Source organism: Heterodontus francisci, chromosome 7 (assembly GCF_036365525.1).
Source record: "Heterodontus francisci isolate sHetFra1 chromosome 7, sHetFra1.hap1, whole genome shotgun sequence".
In the NCBI taxonomy this organism is placed as follows: domain Eukaryota; kingdom Metazoa; phylum Chordata; class Chondrichthyes; order Heterodontiformes; family Heterodontidae; genus Heterodontus; species Heterodontus francisci.
Window position 1 is genome coordinate 34,424,893 of NC_090377.1, and position 23,790 is coordinate 34,448,682.

The following is a 23,790-nucleotide window of genomic DNA, read 5'->3' on the forward strand; positions in this document are numbered from 1 at the left end:
CTGGGAAACCGACTTATAAATTAAAGCAAACTCATCGGCTGGAACGGCCGCTTGACGGGCTCCCTGAACCCGCTGCTCCTCGACATGAGTTTTTATTGAGAAGGGGAGAGAGTTTTTAGATTCCTCTAACAGGATTACTTTTCTGAGAGTCTTGTAGCTGAGCTGTATTTTTAAAGGCCCCAGCCACTGGTCAAAAGCCAGCTGCTTGTTTCTTTCAAACTCCAGATAGGTTTGATTGGCTTACTTTTTGAGGGTTCTAAACTTCTGGCGGTAGACTTTGGGTATTAATTCATATGGCCCGAGGATAGCATTTTTGGTCAGTTCATAGTTAGATGAACTCCCATCTGGCAGCGAGGAATAGACCTCATGGGCTTTTCCAGTTAGTTTGCTTTGCAGTAAAAGAGATCAGGTCTCAGCTGGCCATTTTAGCTGCCTTGCCAGTTTCTCAAAAGACACAAAAAATTCTTCCACATCTTCCTCGTTGAATTTTGGAATTAATTGGACGAGTTTTAGCAATCTTGTACAAGCCTGAATTCTGATCCTCCATATTGGCCATGCTTTCACTGGGGTCACTCTGTCGACCCCTAGTTAACTCAAGCCACTGTAACTGTCTTTCTTCGCATTCTTTCTGGAATTTCCGTTCTCTGTCTCTCTCGCTCCTTCTCCTGTCTTTTTTTCTTCTTCACATTCCATTTGGAAGGCTCTTTAATTCTCCCTCTCCTTTCTCTCTTTCTCTTTCCCTGTCTTCTCATTCAAGTTTCCTTTGTTCCAATTGTATTTTTGCTAGCAGTAACCTCTCTCGGTCTGCTTCTAACCCTGCTTCTGCTTCTTCACATTCAAGGAAAAATGGTTGGCCACTAGCCTGAGGAGTTCAGACTTCCTAGCCTTGCCACGTACAGTGATCCCACACTGATCAGTCATTTTTCTCAACTCCTCCAGAGACAGTGTTTTTAACTTATCCCAAGTTACTTCACCCTGGCTTGGAGAGCTACTCGCTTCAGTTGCAGACATGTTAGTATGCAATCATACACAATCACAAGAAAACGTGTATTGATTTGCTCTTTTTTTGAGAGGGAACAATTTGGCTCTCACTTCCAATTTCCACTGATTTGTCTGTGGGTAAAATGCTGGATGCTAGCCCCCAATTTCTGTTATGAACAGGTGAGCAATGTGTCTAGGGGTCTCTTGCTGTCTTCACCTGGTCTTATTGTAACAGGGTTTAATTTTAAACACACTGTGTTTTGAGCTCCCCTTTTTGTGAATCCGTGTCAACAGTTTTCAATTATAAGGCAAAGAACTGAGCACACACAGGCTTTCTTTGGTATAAAGCAGAAAGAGGAAATTTCTTAAAACCTTAAACTTAAACTCTAATGTGGTTTAGCCTACAGATATATGACGCATTCATGCAAGCATGCACCCGTGATATAAACATCCAGATAGGAATAGAAAGGAGCAGTAGAAAAGATAAGTAGAACAGTTTGAGGCAATATCTTGTTACTGTTTCTCGAGCTCGCTGTAGTCCTTGATTGAAGCTATGGTATTGCAATTCGTTGAGGCCCAGTAATCTTCTTAAAACTTTGTTCACGTGGCAAACCCTTCTCTCTTTGAGTTTCACGTGTTTTCACAAGATTCAGTTCTGTGGGAAGAGATGAAGGCAGACAGACAGGCAGGAGAGAAGATGTTCTCAGTCCCAGGATAAGGTCTTTACTCCATGAGCACACGGCCTTGTCTGAGTTCAAATTCAAAAAAGACTCCCAGGTTGCCTCGCAGGTTAGTCATGTGACTAGCTCCTTATACGCAACAGTTTCTTCAACATCCTTTGTTGGAAGTTCAAATCCAAAAGCTCCAGCCAGCTAGACATGTGGCTAGAACTGGTTTGACCACTTCTGTGTATTGGAGAAACAGGGATTGGCTCCCTTTGTTTCCAAATTGCCTGGTACTATGCAAAGGTCCTTCCAGTCAGAGATTACAATTTTTTAAAGTTTTAATGTTCATGTGGTGAAATACTGTGTGTTTCAGTCTTGGCAGGTGGGTTTGCCTGACACAAGTATTATTTCAGACTCTTGATTTTGCATTTTCATGTCATTTTTCAGTCAGATGTACTGTTGGCCATACATCTGATGGTATGTTTTTAAATTCTTCATGTTACATGCTTGGTTTGAGTTTATCATACTAAACCATAGGGGCCATCCCAATACCCACCAGCTGAGGTTTGACTAATCTTCCAATCTGGACTTATCAGGCCTAATTAACCTTGAATAATCACATCAAGCTTACAAATGCTTACAGACATGTTTCTTATGGGAGGGGAGGAGTAAAAACTTCTAATGACTTCAAACATTCTGACTGACCCAGATATCTGGGCCAAAGTCGAATTCTTTATTTAAAAATGTAAACTCTGTCAATCCTGAAGAGTTTCTATTTTCATTTTTGTTGATACTAATTACCTTGAAAATATTGAACTCACCTAGAAGGAATGGGTAAGTAGTATGGAACATACTATCCTAGAGGAGAACTGGACAGTAAACTGGTGATTTAAAGAGTAACATTTTGCCAACTCAAGCACAGGTAGGTGGGAATCCTTTATTGTGTGTACAAGGAACAGTACAGCACAGGAACAGGCCATTCGGCCCTCCAAGCCTGCGCCGATCTTGATACCTGCCTAAACTAAAACCTTCTGCACTTCCAGGGTCCGTATCCCTCTATTCCCATCCTATTCATTTATTTGTTAAGATGCCTCTTAAACGTCTCTGTGGTACCTGCTTCCACCACCTCCCCCGGCAACAAGTTCCAGGCACTCACCACCCTCTGTGTAAAGACCTTGCCTCGTACATCCCCTCTAAACTTTGCCCCTCTCACCTTAAACCTATGTCCCCTAGTAACTGACTCTTCCACCCTGGGAAAAAGCTTCTGACTATCCACTCTGTCCACGCCGCTTATAACTTTGTAAACCTCTATCATGTCGCCCCTCCACCTCCGTCGTTCCAGTGAAAATAATCTGAGTTTTTCCAACCTCTCCTCATAGCTAATGCCCTCCAGACCAGGCAACATCCTGGTAAACCTCTTCTGTACCCTCTCCAAAGCCTCCACGTCCTTCTGGTAGTGTGGCGACCAGAATTGCACGCAATATTCTAAGTGTGGCCTAGCTAAAGTTCTGTACAGCTGCAGCATGACTTGCCTATTTTTATACTCTATGCCCCAACCGATGAAGGCAGGCATGCCGTATGCCTTCTTGACTACCTTATCCACCTGCGTTGCCACTTTCAGTGACCTGTGGACCTGTACGCCCAGATCTCTCTGCCTGTCAATACTCCTAAGGGTTCTGCCATTTACTGTATACCTCCCACCTGCATTAGACCTTCCAAAATGCATTATCTCACATTTGTCCGAATTAAACTCCATCTGCCATTTCTCCGCCCAAGTCTCCAACCGATCTATATCCTGCTGTATCCTCTGACAATCCTCATCACTGTCCACAACTCTACCAACCTTTGTGTCGTCCACAAACTTACTAATCAGACCAGCTACATTTTCCTCCAAATCATTTATATATACTACAAACAGCAAAGGTCCCAGCACTGATCACTGCGGAACACCACTAGTCACAGCCCTTCATTCAGAAAAGCACCCTTCCACTGCTACCCTCTGTCTGCTATGACTGAGCCAGTTCTGTATTCATCCTGCCAGCTCACCTCTGATCCCATGTGACTTCACCTTTTGTACCAGTCTACCATGAGGGACCTTGTCAAAGGCTTTACTGAAGTCCATGTAGACAACATTCACTGCCTTTGCTTCATCAATCATCTTTGTCACTTCCTCAAAAAAACTCAATCAAATTAGTGAGACATCTCCGCTCAGTCCGCAAGCAGGACCCTGAGCTTCCGGTTCCTTGCCATTTCAACACTCCCCCCTGCTCTCATGCTCACATCTCTGTCCTGGGATTGCTGCAGTGTTCCAGTGAACATCAACGCAAGCTCGAGGAACAGCATCTCATCTACTGATTAGGCACACTACAGCCTGCCGGACTGAACATTGAGTTCAATAATTTCAGAGCATGACAGCCCCCCATTTTACTTTCATTTTTAGTTATTTTTTCTTCCTTTTTTTGACATTCTTTTTTACATTTTTTACAATCTTTTTTTGCATTTATTTCATTTCATCTTAGTTTGTTCAGTTTGCTTACCCACTGTTTTTTTCAGGTTTTTTTTTCAGGTTTGCACTTGCTGCTGTTCAATATTCAGTGTATTCACACCTAATCTGTACTAATGCTTTGTCTTTCAACACACCATTAACATATTGTTTGCCTTTGCTCCGTGACGTTTTGGTCAGCTATGTGGCCTGGTCCAATCTGCACCTTCTCCTTTGTTATCTCTTGCCCCACCCCCACCTCACTTGCTTATAATCTGTGACTTTTCTAATTTTTGTCAGTTCCGAAGAAGGGTCACTGACCCGAAACGTTAACTCTGCTTCTCTTTCCACCGATGCTGCCAGACCTGCTGAGTGATTCCAGCATTTCTTGTTTTTGTTGTAGTGAGACATGACCTCCCCTTCACAAAACCATGCTGCCTCTCGCTAATAAGTCCATTTGTTTCCAAATGGGAGTAAATCCTGTCCCGAAGATCCTCTCTAATAATTTCCCTACCACTGACGTAAGGCTCACCAGCCTATAATTTCCTGGATTATCCTTGCTACCCTTCTGAAACAAAGGAACAACATTGGCTATTCTCCAGTCCTCTGGGACCTCACCTGTAGCCAATGAGGATGCAAAAATTTCTGTCAAAGCCCCAGCAATTTCTTCCCTTGCCTCCCTCAGTATTCTGGGGTAGATCTCATCAGACCCTGGGGACTTATCTACCTTAATGCTTTGCAAGACACCCAACACCTCCTCCTTTTTGATAATGAGATGACTGAGACTATCTACACTCCCTTCCCTCGGCTCATCATCCACCAAGTCCTTCTCCTTGGTGAATACTGATGCAAAGTACTCATTTAGTACCTCGCCCATTTCCTCTGGCTCCACACATAGATTCACTTCTCTGTCCTTGAGTGGGCCAACCCTTTCCCTGGTTACCCTCTTGCTCTTTATATACATATAAAAAGCCTTGGTATTTTCCTTAATCCTGTTTGCCAATGACTTCTCATAACCCCTTTTAGCCCTCCTGACTCCTTGCTTAAGTTCCTTCCTACTGTCTTTATATTCCTCAAGGGACTCATCTGTTCCTAGCCTTCCAGCCCTTACAAATGCTTCCTTTTTCTTTTTGACGAGGCTCACAATATCTCGCGTTATCCAAGGTTCCCGAAACTTGCCAAACTTATCCTTCTTCCTCACAGGAACATGCTGGTCCTGGATTCTAATCAACTGACGTTTGAAAGACTCCCACATGTCAGATGTTGATTTACCCTCAAACAGCTGCCCCCAATCTAAATTCTTCAGTTCCTGCCTAATATTGTTATAATTAGCCTTCCCCCAATTTAGCACCTTCACCCGAGGACTACTCTTATCCTTATCCACATGTACCTTAAAACTTATGGAATTATGGTCACTGTTCCCGAAATGTTCCCCTACTGAAACTTCAACCACCTGGCCGGGCTCATTCCCCAATACCAGGTGCAGTGTGTAGTAAGCCCCAGTCTGCCTCCACAGATGTAATTCCAAATTGTTGGAAGAACTGTGGGGCAGTGTGCATCTCAGCCCACCTATTGGCACCTGGATTCCATATTTAGTGAAAACTGCACAGACAAAAAGGATGATAATCCATACTGCCCTCGAACAAAGCAAACTGATTTTGGTACAAACTCCTCTAATGGACCACTCCAAGGAAAGGAAAATGCAGTACTCCATAAAAAAAACTCCAAAGCTTTACTCTGCAAGAAATAAGAGACTAATGTTCATTCCCAGTTATCTGATTGTCCTTCAGTTTTTTTTTAAATATTTCATATTCTCTACAAATCCATATGCTAAGATGTATCATATTTGACCCTAGCAAATTCCTGATCATACTTAATAGATACATTGTTATATTTACTGTATCTAAAACTTGTACTTTCTGTCTCTCTCTCATATATATGTTCTGTATAGTAATAATCTATTAATTAAACTTAAAAGACAAAACTAACAAAGGAAAATGTTCACTCCTGAATTGCCTGACTTGTAATGGAGTCAATATGGAATTGCAACAAATCATATAAGTTACATTTTGCTTTATAAGTTCCCGGTGTGATAAGCTGAGGTGAACATGACTGTTGACTGTGGGGTCATTGGGAGGAACCATGAGTGGCCTAGCTTTGACAGTTTGTTAGCACATCCAGGGTACCCTCTTTTCAACCCTCTCCCCCTCCCCCACCCCATTACTGAAGAGGCCAGAAACACCAATTGGAGCTTACTGGACCAGGAAGATGTTGATTCCACCCCCCCCAGAAAGGGAAAGAGGCTGCCTTCAGCAGTCCTCAGTTTTTTTCTTACAAGTGGCATCCTGCATCTCATGACCTCCAGTCCACATTCCAGGCCTGGACCATCAGGTGGTGCACACATTCAACTCTGTCAAAAAGGTTAGTCTACGCCGACCGAACGTCATGTCCCTACTGAAGTTTGGGCATCACAGCTCCCAATATAGGGACTCTCTGGTCCTGTCTGCCCTCCCCTCCCTATTAATGAATTTGTGGGGGCAGGTGGAGGCACCATCCCCACGACGTCCTTTTGGAAACTTCACCCTGTGTAGTTTGTGACTATGCTGCATTTTCAAACCCAATGTATGAAATGTAAATGCAAACTGAAGTTTTTTTTGAGAAAGCAGATTTAAGTCTAGATACGAAATATAAATGTTGACCATGGAACATGTCCTATTTTTTGTCACCTTGTCTCAAAACCAACTTTGTGCCAACTACAGCCAAATTGTGGCACTTTTTTTGCTCAAGTCTGTCAGTTAGGAACTGTTTTAAGTATAAACCTTACTGCCAGGAAAAAGTAGAAACTTTTCATCCTATTGTTTGGGCTAGATTCTGATCCAAAAGCCTGCTACTCATGGCTCCTACCCCTGACATCAGTGGGGTCAGCGGCAGGGACTGTGAGTGGGCACATTTGAAATGAACAATGGGCTAACCTGCACAATCCCGTCTATTGAAAGGAGTCTGAATTTCTGAATTGACAGCATTGTGCACTGATTTAAGATAAATTTTATCCATCTGCACTTACAAGCTAAAAGGCATATGAAATGTAACAAAATAAATCAAAACAAATTCTCCATTGGTAGCTATTTGGACTATCTACTTATCAAATTTGGTAGCTCATGTAACCTTTTTATAACCAGAGTCTGTTCAGTCATCCTGCTCTCCTTGGCAGTACTTCAGAGCACAGTAATGAACTCCACATGGTAAACACATGAACTAGTTCAGCTTAAGTTTAATTACTCAGATAGCAGAATTATGTTTCAACTTTTGCTCTGAACCCCATGTCTTCCATATGGATGAACAAGTAGCAAAATGGGCTTCTAATTTTTAGAATGTTGTTGTCCAAAAACTACTATTATAATAAAAATGTTAACAGCTGATAAAGGCCTTTGAAGAAGTTTTTTTTTAAAAAAGGCAATTGGTATTTTAGGTTTTATCTACTCCACTGCTGGAGCTCTAGTTTCTTCCACTTTGCCACCTGCCTCCCAATTTAAATACTCAAACTATTCCCTTCACCTGTGCCTCTGTTCTTCTCTCTTCTCCTGCTCAGCATTACTTGTTGCGTCTTCCAAAATTTAAATGCTTTGAGGTATCTTGCTGTACATGAGCAGCATTATAGAAATACAAATTGTTGTAATACTTAGGGCCATTAAATATGAAAGCAAATGATGTTAAATCAGTACAAGTTATTGGTTAACATAAAAGATCTTGTATTTATATAGCACCATTCACATTCCTGGACATCTGAAAGCACTTCACAACTAATAAGATACTGCAGCGGTTCAAGAAGGCAGCTCACCACCAACTTATCAAGGGCAATTAGGGATGGGCAATAAATGCTGGACTAGCCAGCAATGCCCACATCCCCCGAACAAATAAAAAAAGTAATTTTGAAGTACTTTTGTTACGTAAAGGAACATTGCAGCTAAGTTGCACCAGATAAATAACCAGTTAATTTCTAAAATTTAGATGCCCATTTGGCTACATGTTCACCCATATGGAAGACATGGGGTTCAGAACAAACAAAAGTTGAAGTATAATTCTGCTATCATGTAACAAGTCCAACAAGAGGGGATGCAATTCTAGATTTAGTCTTCAGTAATGAAGCTGGGCAAGTGGATGACATAATGGTGGGTGACCATTTTGGAGATAGTGACCATAGTACAGTTAGTTTTGGCATAATCATCGATAAGGACAAAGATAAAACAGGTGTAAGATTTCTAAATTGGGAGAAGGCAAATTTTATGAAACTGAGAGGTGACCTGGAGAAAATGGACTAGATACAGCTACTTGAAGGAAAATCAGTGGCAAAAGCAAGATACTACAGGCACAGTGTAGGCATGTCCCCACAAAGATAAAGGGCGGTACTGCCAAATCTTGAGCCCCCTGGTTATTTAGAAGCTTACAGGCTAAGTTGAAGCAGAAAAAGAAAGCTTATGACTATCACAAAAATCCTAATACTTTAAAAAGCCTAGAGGAGTATAGAAAGTGCAGGGGTGAAGTAATAAAGGAAATTAGAAAAGCAAAGAGAGGACATGAAAAATTATTGGCAGGTAAAATCAAGGAAACCCCAAAGATGTTTTATCTGTATATTAAGAGCAAGATGATAACTAAGGAAAGAGTAGGGACTATCAGAGATGTACAAGGGAACATATGTATGGTTGCAGAAGATGTGAGCAGGGTCCTTAATGAGTTTTTTGTCTCTGTCTCCACAAAGGAGAGGGTTGATACAGACACTGTAGTTAAAGAGGAGTGTGAAATATTAGATACGATAAACATAATGAGAGAGGAAGTACTAGAGGATCTGACATCCTTGAAAGTGTAGAAATCACCAGGGCTGGATGGATTGCATCCCAGGTTGTTAAAGGATTTCAGAAAGGAAATAGTGGATGTGCTGAGGATCATCTTCAAATCGTCACTAGATACAGGCGAGGTACCAGACAATCGGAGGTCTGCAAACGTTGTACTATTGTTTAAAAAGGGTGCGAGGGATAGGCCAATTAATTATAGGCCGGTCAGTCTGACCTCGGTGGTATGTAAATTGTTGGAATCAATTCTGAGAGACAGGATAAACTGCCACTTAGAAAGGCACAGATTAATCAGGGATAGTCAGCATGGATTTGTTAGGGGAAGGTCATGTCTTACTAACTGAATTGAGGTTTTTGAGGAAGCGACAAGGAGGATTGATGAGAGTAATGCAGTGGATGTGGTCTACATGGATGTTAGTAAGGCATTTGACAAGATCCCACATGGCAGACTGGTCAGTAAAATGAAAGCCCATGGGATTCAGGGGAATGTGGCAGGTTGGATCCAGAATTGGCTCAGTGACAGGAAACAAAGGGTAGTGGCCGATGGATGTTTTTGTGAATGGAAAGCTGTTTCCAGTGGCATTCCACAAGGCTCAGTGTTGTTTCCCTTGCTGTTTGTGGTATACATTAATGATTTGAACTTAAGTGTGGGCAGCATGATTGGAAAATTTGCTGATGACCCAAAAATTGGCTGTGTAGTTGGTAGTGAAGAGGATAGCTGTAGACTCCAAAAAGACATCAATTGATTGAGTGGGCGGAAAAGTGGCAAATGGAATTCAATCCAGAAAATTGTGAGGTCATGCATTTGCAGAGGGCAAACAAAGCTAGGGAATACACAACAAACGAAAGGATATTGAGAGGGGTAGAAGAAGTGAGAAACCTTAGAGTGCATGTACACAGGTCCCTGAAGATGACAGGACAGGTAGATAGATTGTGAAGAAGGCATATGGAATGCTTTCCTTTATTGGCTGAGGTATAGAATACAAAAGCAGGGATGTAATGCTGGAACTGTATAAAACACTGGTTAGGCTACACCTGGAGTATTGCGTACAGTTCTGGTCACCACATTACTGGAAGGACATTATTGCTCTGGAGACAGTACAGAGGGGATTTACAAGAATGTTGCCAGGGCTTGAAAATTGCAGCTATGAGGAAAGATTGGATAGGCTAGGGTTGTTTTCCTTAGCACAGAGGAGGCTTAGGGGTGACTTAATTGAGGTGTACAAAATTATGAGGGGCCTAGATAGAGTAGACAGGAAGGACCTGTTTCTCCAGTGGAGAAGTCAATTACCAGGGGGCACAGATTTAAGATGATTGCTAGAAGGATTAGAGGGGACATGAGGAAAAACTTTTTCACCCAGAGGGTGGTGAGTGTCTGGAATTCATTGCCAGGAATGGTGGTGAAGGCAGAAACACTCAATTATTTTAAAAGGTAAATGGACATGCACTCGAAGTGCTGTAACCTGCAAGGCTATGGACCAGGTGCAGGAAGGTGGGATTAGATTGGGCGGCTAGTACATTTTCGGTCGGCATGGACACAATGGGCTAAATGGCTTCCTTCTATGCAGTAATTTTTCTATGGTTCTATCTGTTGTGTTGATGATGGTTGAGGGATAAACATTAGCCAGAACACCAGAAGAACTTCCCTGCTGTTTGAATGTTGTCATAGGATATTTTACGTCTACCTTAGAAGGCAGATGGGGCCTTCTCTGAAAGACTACATATTCGACAATGCATTCCTCTTTCAGTATTAATGCTACTAAAATGATTCTGTGTTTTGTTAAATGTATTTTTTGAGGATTCATTTTTAAAAGATTGAAGAAATGTTAAAATTCGGGGTTTTCAAGGAGGGGGTCATGTGAAATCCACTTGGCTTTGAAAAACAGTCCCTGGAAATGTTTTTACAAAGGGGCACTGAGAGGTCTTGTGAGGGAAACGAGCCTTTCTGGGAAGCCACTTGACTTCCAGCTCAATAAACAACAGAGAACTTTGGACACCTTGAGAAGTTGTTTACAAAGAAGTGACAGGTCAGTATTGATGGAGGAAGAGGTTGACCTCCTGTTGTGTGTTTCAGTTTTGAATTGTTTTGAGTTGGGTTGAACTGTATAAAAAGAGAGAGAACTTCCAAGGAGAGAAGAGAATTCCCAAGGAAGGAGAGATGACCACAACCCAGCTCAGCTTTCCAGCAGCTCTCTAAAAGACCCTGAGAAGTCCACTGTGTCAACTCAGCACATCTCCTGTCTTTGAAGAAAAGCCTGCTAAATTAATTCTCAACGCCGCTTGAAAAGAACTGTTCTAAAAGATCCCAGCGACTCGTCTACGTGTACTCGGAGACCAGACTGTATGCTAGTTTTGGAACACAATGTATCTCATCTGCTGTTTCTTCAAGAATGAGCAGGTATTCAGCACAAGTTTTTTTTTGTCTCTAATAGAGCTCTGAAAAGTCTTAGGCAGGGATTAACAGGCTGTACTGCAGAGTAACTGATTAGGTAAGTAGCTGACAGTCCAATCTGGTTGCTGCAGTTTGAGCTTCAGAAAGTATAAATACAGAGGTCTCGGTGCGCCAGAAAACGGCGTGCAGATTGCAAGCGGAGTATGGAGATACGAGTTTGGTGCATGGCAACTTCAGTGAAGTGGGAGGTGGTGCTCCTTTTTTCTACTTTTTTTGCCCTCCAGTATTTGCTTCTTGCTTTGGTGCAGTGAAAGGAGCTGGTTGGTGAGTAACTGGTAAGCTATTCTACTTATAATTTGTAAAGTGAAGGTATGGCAGGGCAACTTGGCTGAGTGAAATGTACAGCCTGTGGCATGTGGGAAGTCATGGACGCACCATGTGTTCTAGACAAACACATATGCAGGATGTGACACTGGCTGCACAAGCTTGAGCTCCGTATTTCGGAACTTGAGCGGTGACTGTAATCACTGTGGTGCATCCGCAAGGCAAAGAACTATGTGGATAGCATGTTTAGGGAGGTGGTCACACCACAGAATAGGAGCATGCAGGCAAGTAGGGAATGGGTGACCGCCAGGCAGTCAGAGAACCAGGCAGGTAGTGCAGGAATCCCCTGAGACGATCTCGCTTGCTAATTGGTTTTCCATTTTGGATACTGGTGAGGTTGATGGTTCCTCAGAGGAGTGCAGTCAGAGGTGGCTCAGCTGCACAGGAGGGGAGGAACAAGAATGAAAGAGCAGTAGAGATAGGGGATTCATTAGCTAGGGAAACAGACAGGTGTTTCTGTGGCCGTAGATGGGACTCCAGGATGTTGTGTTGCCTCGCTGGTGCCAAGGTCAAGTTTGTCACGGAACGGCTACAGGACATTCTTCTGGGGGAAAGTGAACAGCCAGAGGTCATGGTCCCCATTGGCACCAATGACATAGGTAGAAAGGTGGATGAGGTCCTGAAAGTAGATTTAAGGAAGCTAGGAAGGAGATTAAAAAGCAAGACCTCAAAAGCAGTAATCTCAGGATTACTCCCAGTTGCACATGCGAGTGAGCATAGGAATAGGAGAATTGAGCGAGGGGGGGGCGGGCATCAGATTTCTGGGGCATTGGGACCAGAAGGTGGGACATGTACAAGATGGACGGATTGCATATTAGCAGGACTGGGACTAATTTCCTCACAGGGAGATTTACCAGTGCTGTAGGGAGGGTTTAAACTAATTAGGGAATGGGAACCTAAGCGGGAGCTCAGATTGGAGGGGAGCAGAGCGGATAACTTGTCAGGGGTGTGGAAACGAGGAGCAAGTATCAGCGAGGAATACCAAGGTGCACAGAATACTGGGGGAGATAGATGGCACTAGAGTGGGGAATAGTAAGTTATTAAGTGGACTCAGAGTAAGGGGCAAAGAAATGAAATCTAAATCAGGTTTAATGTGCATGTGTGTGAATGCACAGAGTGTGGTTAATAAGACTGATGAGGTACAGGCCATGTGGAAATATGTTATGGCTATAACAAAGATCTGGCTCGAAGAAGAGCAGGACTGGGTGTTAAATAGTCCTGGATACAAGGTGTTCAGGAAAGATAGGAAAGGGAAAAAAGGGGGAGGGGTGGCGGTATTGATTAAGGAGAGCATTGCAGTGCTGGGGAAAAAGGATGTCCCAGAGGGGTCGAGGATAGAATCAATTTGGCTAGAACTAAGGAACAAAAAAGGCGCAGTTACTTTGCTCAGTGTTGTCTATGGGCCATCAGTTAATGGGAAGGACGGGAAGGAACAAATTTGCAAGGAAATTACAGAGAGGTGCAAATACGAACAGGTAGTTATAATGAGGGACTTGAATTATACAAACATAGACTGGGATAGTAGTGTAAAGGGCAGTGAGGGGCAAGAGCTCCTAGAGTGTGTTCAGGAAAGTTTTCTACAGCAGTATGTTGCATGTCCAATGAGGAAGGAGGCACTGCTAGACCTGGTTCTTGGGAATGAGGTGGGCCAAGTGGATCAAGTGTCAATAGGAGAGCATTTAGGGGACAGTGATCATTGTATCATAAGGTTTAGGCTGACTATGGAAAAGGACAAAGAATAATCCAGGGCAAGAATAATTAACCGGGGGAAGGCCAACTTCAGTGGGGTTAGAAATGAGCTGGGGCAAATAAATTGGAGTCAAAAGTTGGTAGGAAAACCAGTAGCTGAACAATGGGCTACCTTCAAAGAAGAGATAGTTCTGGCACAGTCAAGGTATGTTCCCTTGAAGGGGGGAAAGGTAGGACAAACAAATCCAGAGCTCCCCGAATGACAAAAGAAGTAGAGATTAAGATAAAGAAGAAAAAGTGTGCTTATGACATGCTAGGTAGATAATACTGAGAACCAGGCTGAATATAGAAGGTCCAGAGGGGAAGTGAAAAAGAAAATAAGAGAAGCAAAGAGAGAGCATGAAAAGAGACTGGCAGCTAGCATTAAAGGAAATCCCAAAGTTTTCTACAGACATATAATTAGTAAAAGGAGGAGTGGGGCCGATTAGGGACACTAAAGGGGATTTACACATGGAGGCAGAGGGCATAGCTGAAGTATTAAATGAATACTTTGCATCTGTCTTTACCAAGGTAAAAGATGCAACCCAGACAATGGTGAAAGAGGAGGTAATTCAGACACTAGAAGGGATTAAAATTGATAAGGAGGATCTATTGGATAGGCTGTCTGTACTTTTTTGTTTATTCATTCATGGGATGTGGGCGTCACTGGCTATGCCAGCATTTATTGCCCATCCCTAATTGCCCTTGAGAAGGTGGTGATGAGCTGCCTTCTTGAACCGCTGCAGTCCATTTGGGGTAGGTAGACCCACAGTGCTGTTAGGAAGGGAGTTCCAGGATTTTGACCCAGCGACAGTAAAGGAACGGCGGTATAGTTCCAAGTCAGGATGGTGTGTGACTTGGAGGGGAACTTGCAGGTGGTGGTGTTCCCATGCATTTGCTGCCCTTGTCCTTCTAGTTGGTAGAGGTTGTGGGTTTGGAAGGTGCTGTCTAAGGAGCCTTGGTGCATTGCTGCAGTGCATCTTGTAGATGGTACACACTGCTGCTACTGTGCGTCGGTGGTGACGGGAGTGAATGTTTGTAGATGGGGTGCCAATCAAGCGGGCTGCTTTGTCCTGGATGGTGTCGAGCTTCTTGAGTGTTGTTGGAGCTGCACCCATCCAGGCAAGTGGAGAGTATTCCATCACACTCCTGACTTGTGCCTTGTAGATGGTGGACAGGCTTTGGGGAGTGAGGAGGTGAGTTACTCGCCTCAGGATTCCTAGCCTCTGACCTGCTCTTGTAGCCACGGTATTTATATGGCTACTGCAGTTCAGTTTCTGGTCAATGGTAGCCCCTAGGATGTTGATAGTGGGGGATTCAGCGATGGTAATGCCGTTGAATGTCAAGGGGCGATGGTTAGATTCTCTCTTGTTGGAGATGGTCATTGCCTGGCACTTGTATGGCGCGAATGTTACTTGCCACTTATCAGCCCAAGCCTGGATATTGTCCAGGTCATGCTGCATTTCTACACGGACTGCTTCAGTATCTGAGGAGTCACGAACGGTGCTGAACATTGTGCAATCATCAGCGAACATCCCCACTTCTGACCTTATGACTGAAGGAAGGTCATTGATGAAGCAGCTGAAGATGGTTGGGCCTAGGACACTACCCTGAGGAACTCCTTCAGTGATGTCCTGGAGCTCAGATGATTGACCTCCAACAACCACAACCATCTTCCTTTGCGCTAGGTATGACTCCAACCAGCGGAGGGTTTTCCCCCTGATTCCCATTGACCTCAGTTTTGCTAGGGCTCCTTGATGCCATACTCGGTCAAATGCTGCCTTGATGTCAAGGGAGTCACTCTCACCTCACCTCTTGAGTTCATGTTTTTGTCCATGTTTGAACCAAGACTATAATGAGGTCAGGAGCTGAGTGGCCCTGGCGGAACCCAAACTGAGCGTCACTGAGCAGGTTATTGCTAAGCAAGTGCCGCTTGATGGCACTGTTGATGACACCTTCCATCACTTTACTGATGATTGAGAGTAGGCTGATGGGGTGGTAATTGGCCGGGTTGGACTTGTCCTGCTTTTTGGGTACAGGACATACCTGGGCAATTTTCCACATTGCAGGGTAGATGCCAGTGTTGTAGCTGTACTGGAACAGCTTGGCTCGGGGCGTGGCAAGTTCTGGAGCATAGGTCTTCAGTACTATTGCCGGAATATTGTCAGGGCCCATAGCTTTTGCAGTATCCAGCGCCTTCAGTCGTTTCTTGATATCATGCGGAGTGAATCGAATTGGCTGAAGTCTGGCATCTGTGATGCTGGGGACTTCAGGAGGAGGCCGAGATGGATCATCAACTCGGCACTTCTCGCTGAAGATTGTTGCAAATGCTTCAGCCTTATCTTTCGCACTGATGTGCTGGGCTCCCCCATCATTGAGGATGGGGATATTTGTTGAGCCACCTCCTCCAGTTAGTTGTTTAATTGTCCACCACCATTCACGGCTGGATGTGGCAGGACTGCAGAGCTTCGATCTGATCCGTTGGTTATGGGATCGCTTAGCTCTGTCTATCGCATGCTGCTTACGCAGTTTGGCATGCAAGTAGTCCTGGGTTGTAGCTTCACCAGATTGACACCTCATTTTGAGGTATGCCTGGTGCTGCTCCTGGCATGTCCTCCTGCACTCTTCATTAAACCAGGGTTAGTCTCCTGGCTTGATGGTATTGGTAGAGGGGGGGATATGCCGGGCCATGAGGTTACAGATTGTGGATGAGAACAATTCTGCTGCTGCTGATGGCCCACAGCGCCTCAAGGATGCCCAGTTTTGCATTGCTCGATCTGTTCGAAATCTATCCCATTTAGCACGGTGATAGTGCCACACAACACGATGGACGGTATCCTCAATGTGAAGGCGGGACTTCGTCTCCACAAGTACTGTGCGGTGGTCACTCCTACCAATACAGTCATGGACAGAAGCATCTGCGGCAGGCAGATTGGTGAGGACGAGGTCAAGTATGTTTTTCCCTTGTGTTGGTTCCCCCACCACCTGCCGCAGACCCAGTCTAGCAGCTATGTCCTTTAGGACTCGGCCAGCTCGGTCAGTAGTGGTGCTACCGAGCCACTCTTGGTGATGGACATTGAAGTCCCCCACCTAGAGTACATTTTGTGCCCTTGCCACCCTCAGTGCTTCCTCCAAGTGGTGTTCAACATGGAGAAGTACTGAGTCATCAGCTGAGGGAGGGCAGTAGGTGGTAATCAGTAGGAGGTTGCCTTGCCCATGTTTGACTTGATGCCAAGAGATTTCATGGGGTCCGGAGTCAATCTTGAGGACTCCCAGGGCAACTCCCTCCCTACAGTATACCACTGTGCCACCACCACTGGTGGGTCTGTCCTGCCGGTGGGACAGGACACACCCAGGGATGGTGATGGCAGTGTCTGGGACATTGTCCGGTTTCATTCCTTTTTATAGACTTTGTAGCGGTTAGATACAACTGAGTGGCTTGCTAGGCCATTTCAGAGGGCATGTAAGAGTTAACCACATTGCTGTGGGTCTGGAGTCACATGTAGGCCAGACCAGGTAACGACAGCAGATTTCCTTCCCTAAAGGACATTAGTGAACCAGATGGGTTTTTACAACAATCGACAATGGTTTCATGGCCATCATTAGACTAGCTTTTAATTCCAGATTTATTAATTGAATTCAAATTCCACCTTCTGCTAAAGTGGATAAGGCACCAGGGCCGGATGAGTTGCATCCAAGGATACGGAGGGAAGTGAGGGTAGAAATCGCAGAGGCAATGGCCATAATTTTTCAGTCTTAGACTCGGGGGTAGTGTCAAGGACTGGAGAATTGCAAACGTTACACCCTTGTTCAAAAATTGGAAACCTCTACAAAAAATAATTTGGGACAAAATTAATAGTCACGTGGACAAATGTGGGTTAATTAAAGAAAGCCAGCATGGATTTCTTTGGAGAAAATCATGTTTAACTAACTTGCTGGAGTTTTGTGAGGAGGTAACAGAGAGAGCTGATGAGGGCAATGCTGTTGATGTGTACATGGACTTTCAAAATGCGTTTTATACAGTGCCACACAACAGACCTGTGAGCAAACTTATAGCTCATGGCATAAAAGGGATGGTAGCAACATGGATACAAAATTGGCTGAGTGACAGGAAACAAAGAGTAGTGGTTCATGGATGTTTTTCAGGATGGAGGAAGGTTTGTAGTAGAGTCCCCCCCAGGGATCAGTGTTGGGACTCTTGCTTTTCCTGATGTATATTAATGACCTAGACATTGGTGTACAGGGCACAATTTCAACGTTTGCAGATGATACGAAACTATGAAGCATTGTGAACTGTGAGGAGGATAGTGTAGAACTCCAGAAGGACATAGACAAGTTGGTAGAGTGGGCAGATAAAATTCAATGTAGAGAAATGTGAAGTGATTCATTTTATTTATTTAGAGATACAGCCCTGAAACAGACCCTTTGGCCCACCAAGTCTGTGCTGACCAACAACCCATTTTATACTAATCCTACATTAACCCCATATTCCCTACCACATCCCCACCATTCTCCTACCACCTGCCTACACTAGGGGCAATTTACCTATCAACCTTCAAGTCTTTGGCTGTAGGAGGAAACCGGAGCACCTGGCGGAAACCCACGTGGTCACAGGGAGAACTTGAAAACTCCACACAGGCAGTACCCAGAACTGAACCCGGGTCGCTGGAGCTGTGAGGCTGCGGTGCTAACCACTGTGCCACCCTAAAGGGGAATTTTGGTAGGAAGAACATGGAGAGACAATATAAAATAAATGAACATTTCTAAAGGGGGTGCAGGAGCAGAGGGACCTAGGTGCATAAGTCATTGAAGGTGGCAGGACAGGTTGAGAGAACGGTTAATAAAGCATACAGTATCCTGGGCTTTATTAATAGGGGCATAGAGTACAAGAGCTAGGAAGTTATGTTGAGCTTGTATAAGATAATAGTTCGGCCTTAGCTGGAGTATTGCATCCAGTTTTGGGCACCACACTTTAAGAAAGATGTGAGGGCATTGGAAAGAGTGTGGAAAAAATTCACGAGAATGGTTCCAGGGATGAGGAATTTCAGTTATGAAGATAGATTAGAGAAGTTAGGACTGTTTTCCTTGGAGAAGAGATATTCAAAATCGTGAGGTGTCTGGACAGAGTAGATAGAGAGAAACTGTTCCCACTCATGAAAGAATTGAGAACGGGAGGGCACAGATTTAAAATATTTGGTAAGAGAAGCAAAAGTGACATGAGGAAAAACTTTTTCACGCAGAGAGTGGTTAAGGTCTGGAATGCACTGCCTGAGAATGTGGTGGAGGCAGGTTCAATTGAAGCATTCAAATGGGAATTAGACTCTTATATGAAAAGGAAGAATGTGCAGGGTTACGGGGAGAAGACAGGGGGATGGAACTGAGTGAATTGCTCTTTCGGAGAGCCGGTGCAGACACGATAGGCCAAACGGCCTCCTTCTGCACGTAGCGATTGTGTGTGTGTGTGTGTGTGTGTGTGTGTGTGTGTGTGTGTGTGTGTGTGTGTGTGTGTGTGTGTGTGTGTGTGTGTGTGTGTGTGTGTGTGTGTGTGTGTGTGTGTGTGTGTGTGTGTGTGTGAGAGAGAGGGGCTAAGGTAAAAAGGGAACTTTAATATTGCAATCTAAGTGTTTATGCTTTACTTCATTATAATTTTGTTGACCATATCAGTAAGTGGGAAAAAATTTAAATGTATGTTGTGACCTGTGGAGAAGTGGAACTAGAATAAGCAGTACCAGCTTAGATCATGTGCTTGAGTCTCAAGGCTGGAGCCTATTCACTTCTGACTTAGCATGAGTGCTACCACTGAACTAAGGCTGTTGCTTTAGACCATGGTTAGACTATTGTAAGCAGTTCTGGCACCCAATGATGGGATAGCATTGAGAACAATGGAAAGGGGAGAAGGTTAACTCGTATGGTAACAGGAATGTGAGATTATAGATATGAAGTGCGGTCTGGAAATATGGAACTTTTCTTTGGAACAAAGAAGATGAAGGAGCCAATGTAGATTTTCAGGTATTTTAAAATGAATGGTATAAAGGCAAAATGCAGGGAAATAGAATTAGAAAAGATAGATCCAGTTGAAGAGGTAGTACTGACAGAGACATGGTTGGCCAGATAGTCTCCTTCAGGAGGAAAAGGGAAAAATGGAGGATACTCAGGTGGGTACAAAGGCGTAGTCACAGAGAAAGATCTTGATGAGATTTGTAAAATCAGGGAGGGAGATGACAAAGTAGAGGGTACTGTTTCAAATCCTTTTTGTGGCTTTCCCCCCCCCCCCCCATCTCTCTAACCTCCTCTAGGCCTACAAACCTGCAGTACCATCACTGCACCCACTATCCCTGCCCCCAGCTAAAATATTCACTGTTCATCATGACTCTAGCCTTACGTGTACCTCCATTCTCTTCACCCCTACCATTACTTCAGCTGCTGATGCCCCATATTACGATATTTTGTTCCTAAACCCCTCTGTCTCTCCACCTCATAGAGTCATAGAGTTATACAGCACAGAATCAGGCCCTTCAGCCCATTATGTCTGTGCCGGCCATACAGCACCCAACTATTCTAATCCCATATTCCTGCATTTGGCCCGTAGCCCTGTATGCTATGGCATTTCAAGTGGTCATCTCAATACTTCTTAAATGTTGTGAAGGTTCCTGCCTCCACCACCTCTTCAGGCAGTGCGTTCCAGATTCCAACCACCCTCTGGGTGAAAAAATGTTTCCTCAAATCTCCCCTAAACCTCTTCCCTAAATCTATTTAGGGTAAGGTTCTTGACCCCTCCGCCAAGGGAAAAAGTTTCCTCCTATCTAACCTATCAATGCCCCTCATAATCTTCATAACCTCAATCATGTCCCCCCTCAGCCTTCCCTGCTCCAAGGAAAACAGCCCTAGCCTTTTCAGTCTCCTCCTTCTCCATTAAGATCATCCTTACAGCCCACCTCTTTGCCAAAGCTTTTGGTGAACCCTTGTAATATCTCCTTTGGCTAGCTGTCCAATTTTGATTATATCTCTGTGAAGTGCGTTGGGACATTTATATCGTGCCTTTCATGACCACCAGGGATCCCAAAGCACGTTACAGCCATTGAGGTCCTTTTGAAGTGTCATCACTGTTTGAATGTAGAAAATGCAGCAGCCAATTTGCACGCAGCAAGCTCCCACAAACAGCAATGTGATAATGACCAGAAATCTGTTTTGTGATGTTGATTGAGGGATAAATATTGCTCAGGACACCAGGGAAAACTCAAAAGCAGAATACTCTGAAATGCTGAATCTGAAATAAAAACAGAAAATGCTGGAAATACTCAGCAGGTCTGGCAGCATCTGTGGAGAAAGAAACAGTTATCAGGCTGAATTTTATGGGTCCCCTCAGGACGGGACTGGATGTTGGGGTTGGGGGAGGGCACGCCTATAAAATTGCATCAGAAGGCAGGAGGGGAGAGTGTCTGTCACCTTCCTGACACCTTCCAATTTAGTCCAGGGAGGGGAAAGCCAACAACAGCCTTCCCGCCCCAGGCCAATTGAGGCCCTTAAGTGGCCAATTAATGACCACTTAATGGCCTCTTCGCGCCTCTGGCTCAACTTAATGGAAAGTGGAGGGGCCCACCGTCAGGGACCAGTGCCGCCAGGTAAAACCTGGCATCCTCCTAGCAGGGTTGGGGGGGTCCCTCCTTTGGGGGCAATCCAGGCCCCCCACCCCCAGCAGTGATCACTACCTTACCCTCAGGAACAATTCTTCGCCGCCCCCCCCCCTGCTCCTCACCTCCCCCTGCTCCTCACCGCCACCACCCCCCGCCCGTCACCGCCCCCCCCGCCCCTCACCGCCCCCCCCGCCCCTCACCCCTCTCCCCCCCCCCCCCACAACCCTCATTAACCCCACCCCTTTACCGGGGCCTGCCTGATTGACCCTGGCGACCCCGTCCCACTCACCTCCACTGGGGTCTTTGCCATTCCGCTGTACTGCAGGGCCTTCTGCAATACTGGCAGTTGCCCACATCTCCCACCGGCGCTGCCGGTACTGCAGAGCTGCTGGCCTTGTGATTGGCCAGCTGTTCTGGAGGGGGGAGAGCACGTGCCTTAAAGGGACTCTCCCTGATTGCGGCAGTTAATTGCCTGCCCACCGTTAAATAACACCGGGGGTCTGACGGAGGGCCGAGGCGGCATCTCCCCATCTTCTGGCTGCTGCTAGGACCCCCGTCTCCACAACAAAATTCAGACCAACATTTCAGGTCTGTAACCTTTCATCAGAACTGGGAAAAGTTAGAAATGTAATAGGTTTTGAGCAAGGGACCGGGGGTGGGGGGGAGGGTGCGGAAAAGGAACAAAAGGGTAAGGTCTGTGATAGGGTGGAGGGCAGGAGAGATTAAATGACAAGGGTTCATCGTGCAAGGCCAAAAGGTGTTGTAAAGGGACAAGCAAAGTAACAAAACATATCTAGAGGAGGTGTGAATGTCAGGATCATGAATAGCTGCCATCCAAAAGCAAAAAAAGGGAAAAGAGAGAAACGAGAGAAAAACCAAACGAGCAAAGAAAAAGGAAACAAATTGGGGGCTGAAGTTAAGATCTAAAATTGTTGAACTCAATGCTCAGTCCAGAAGGATGTGAAGTGCCCAGTCAAAAGATATGGTGCTGTTCCTCGAACTTGCGTTGAGCTTCATTAGAACCGCAGGAGGCTGAGGTTAGGAAGGTCAGAGTGGAAGCATTGTGGAGAATTACAATGACGTGGAATAGGAAGCTGAGGGTCATGCTTGCAGACTGAATGGAGATGTTCCACAAAGCGATCACCCAGTCTGTGTTTGGTCTCCCCAATGTAGGAGACCACATCATGAGCATCGATTGCACTGTACTAAATTGAAAAGTAAATCACTGTTTCACCTGGAACGAGTGTTTGGGGCCTGGGATGGTGTGAAGGGAGGGGGTAAAAAGGGGAGGTGTTGCATCTCCTGAGCTTGCATGGAAAGATGAGAGCATTTTGGGGTCACTGAGGAGTGAACCAAGGATAACTCATCTGAACATTTTTGAAATAGTGACATGGGATCTTTTACGTCCACCTGAGAGGGTAGATGAGGCTACAGTTTATCATCACATCTGAAAGATGGTACCTCTAACAGTGCGTCACTCCCTTAGTACTGCACTGGAGCGTCAGCCTTGATGTTTGTGCTCAAGTCCTGGAGTGGGACTTGAATTGACTTGAATCCACAACCTTGTGACTCAGATGAGAGTACTACCAACTGAGCCAAGGCTGACACTTGATCAGAAATGTTGAAGGCAGCAGAGATAATAAGGAGTCATTTCTTGCTGTCTTAGAATACCCTATTATGCAATTTTTTAAACAAAGTGCCACAAGATCACATTCACTGACCATTTTTAATTATGGAAGCAGCTGCATTCTTTTCTGTTCCCTATGTTTAACACAACCTTACCATGAGTAAAAGGATTGCCAGATTATCTTGCCCACAACTGAAGATGACCAATAAAAAAAGCACTCCCTTGCAGTCTCCCAGACTGTGTGCTCTGGACACCAGGTGTTCCTGCCTGGATATATTGCCATTGCCACTGCCTGTGCTGTTCTGCTGTAAACGTCATTGAAAAACAGCCTGTAGTATGATCTTGTTTACCTTTGTTTTGCCTCATTAGCAACAGCAAGGATCCATGCCTGGACCAGGTGTTGGGCATGGCATGAGTACGATGAGCAACTTCTCTTCTTGAAGAACCAGGGATAAATATGAGCAAAGGTTATAATCTGAGCTCCTCCCCCTAACTAGAGCAATGCAGCAATGTTTTGCATATCCATTCAACTATTTACATTTTCTTTATATCATTTTATTCCTATAAAATCAGTGTTATTATCCTGCTGCTTCAGCTTAGAAAATGCACTGCTTTTGGCCAAAGACTTTTATATAGCTGCCATCAGTACCATTGCACGTCCACCAACAGGAATTCAGTCTGCAGTGCGCTCTTTTTCTTTTTCACCTTTCCTGTGTTGAAATGCTGTATTACCATAAGGCTATTGCATCTAACAGCTCAAGCAAGACCAGTCAAAAGAGTGATCATGTCCACTGAATCTATGCTTGAAGCATGGGAGTCCCAATGCTTTACTGTAAGAGCTACAAAGCCAGTCCAGCTAATCTCAGTTGAGTTTGTTGGTGAACATGTGACCATGGTAATTTGAAGTGAGTATTTTGCAACCATATCACTGAGTTCCTAACATTCATGTACATTTCAGGTTCAGGTTTTTTCATTGTCATGAAGCTGTGTTATGTGTAAAAGAGCAGCATAAATGAAAAAGTATAATATGTGTAAAATGCAGCTATTTTG

At 44.6% G+C, this 23,790-nt stretch overlaps 1 protein-coding gene across 15 annotated transcripts in view; it reads left to right on the top strand.

Annotated features, from left to right (window-relative positions):
• gtdc1 (glycosyltransferase-like domain containing 1) overlaps positions 1-23,790 on the top strand; it is an 872,535-nt gene that overhangs the window by 624,460 nt on the left and 224,285 nt on the right. The gene's annotated exons all lie outside the window — the stretch shown is intronic.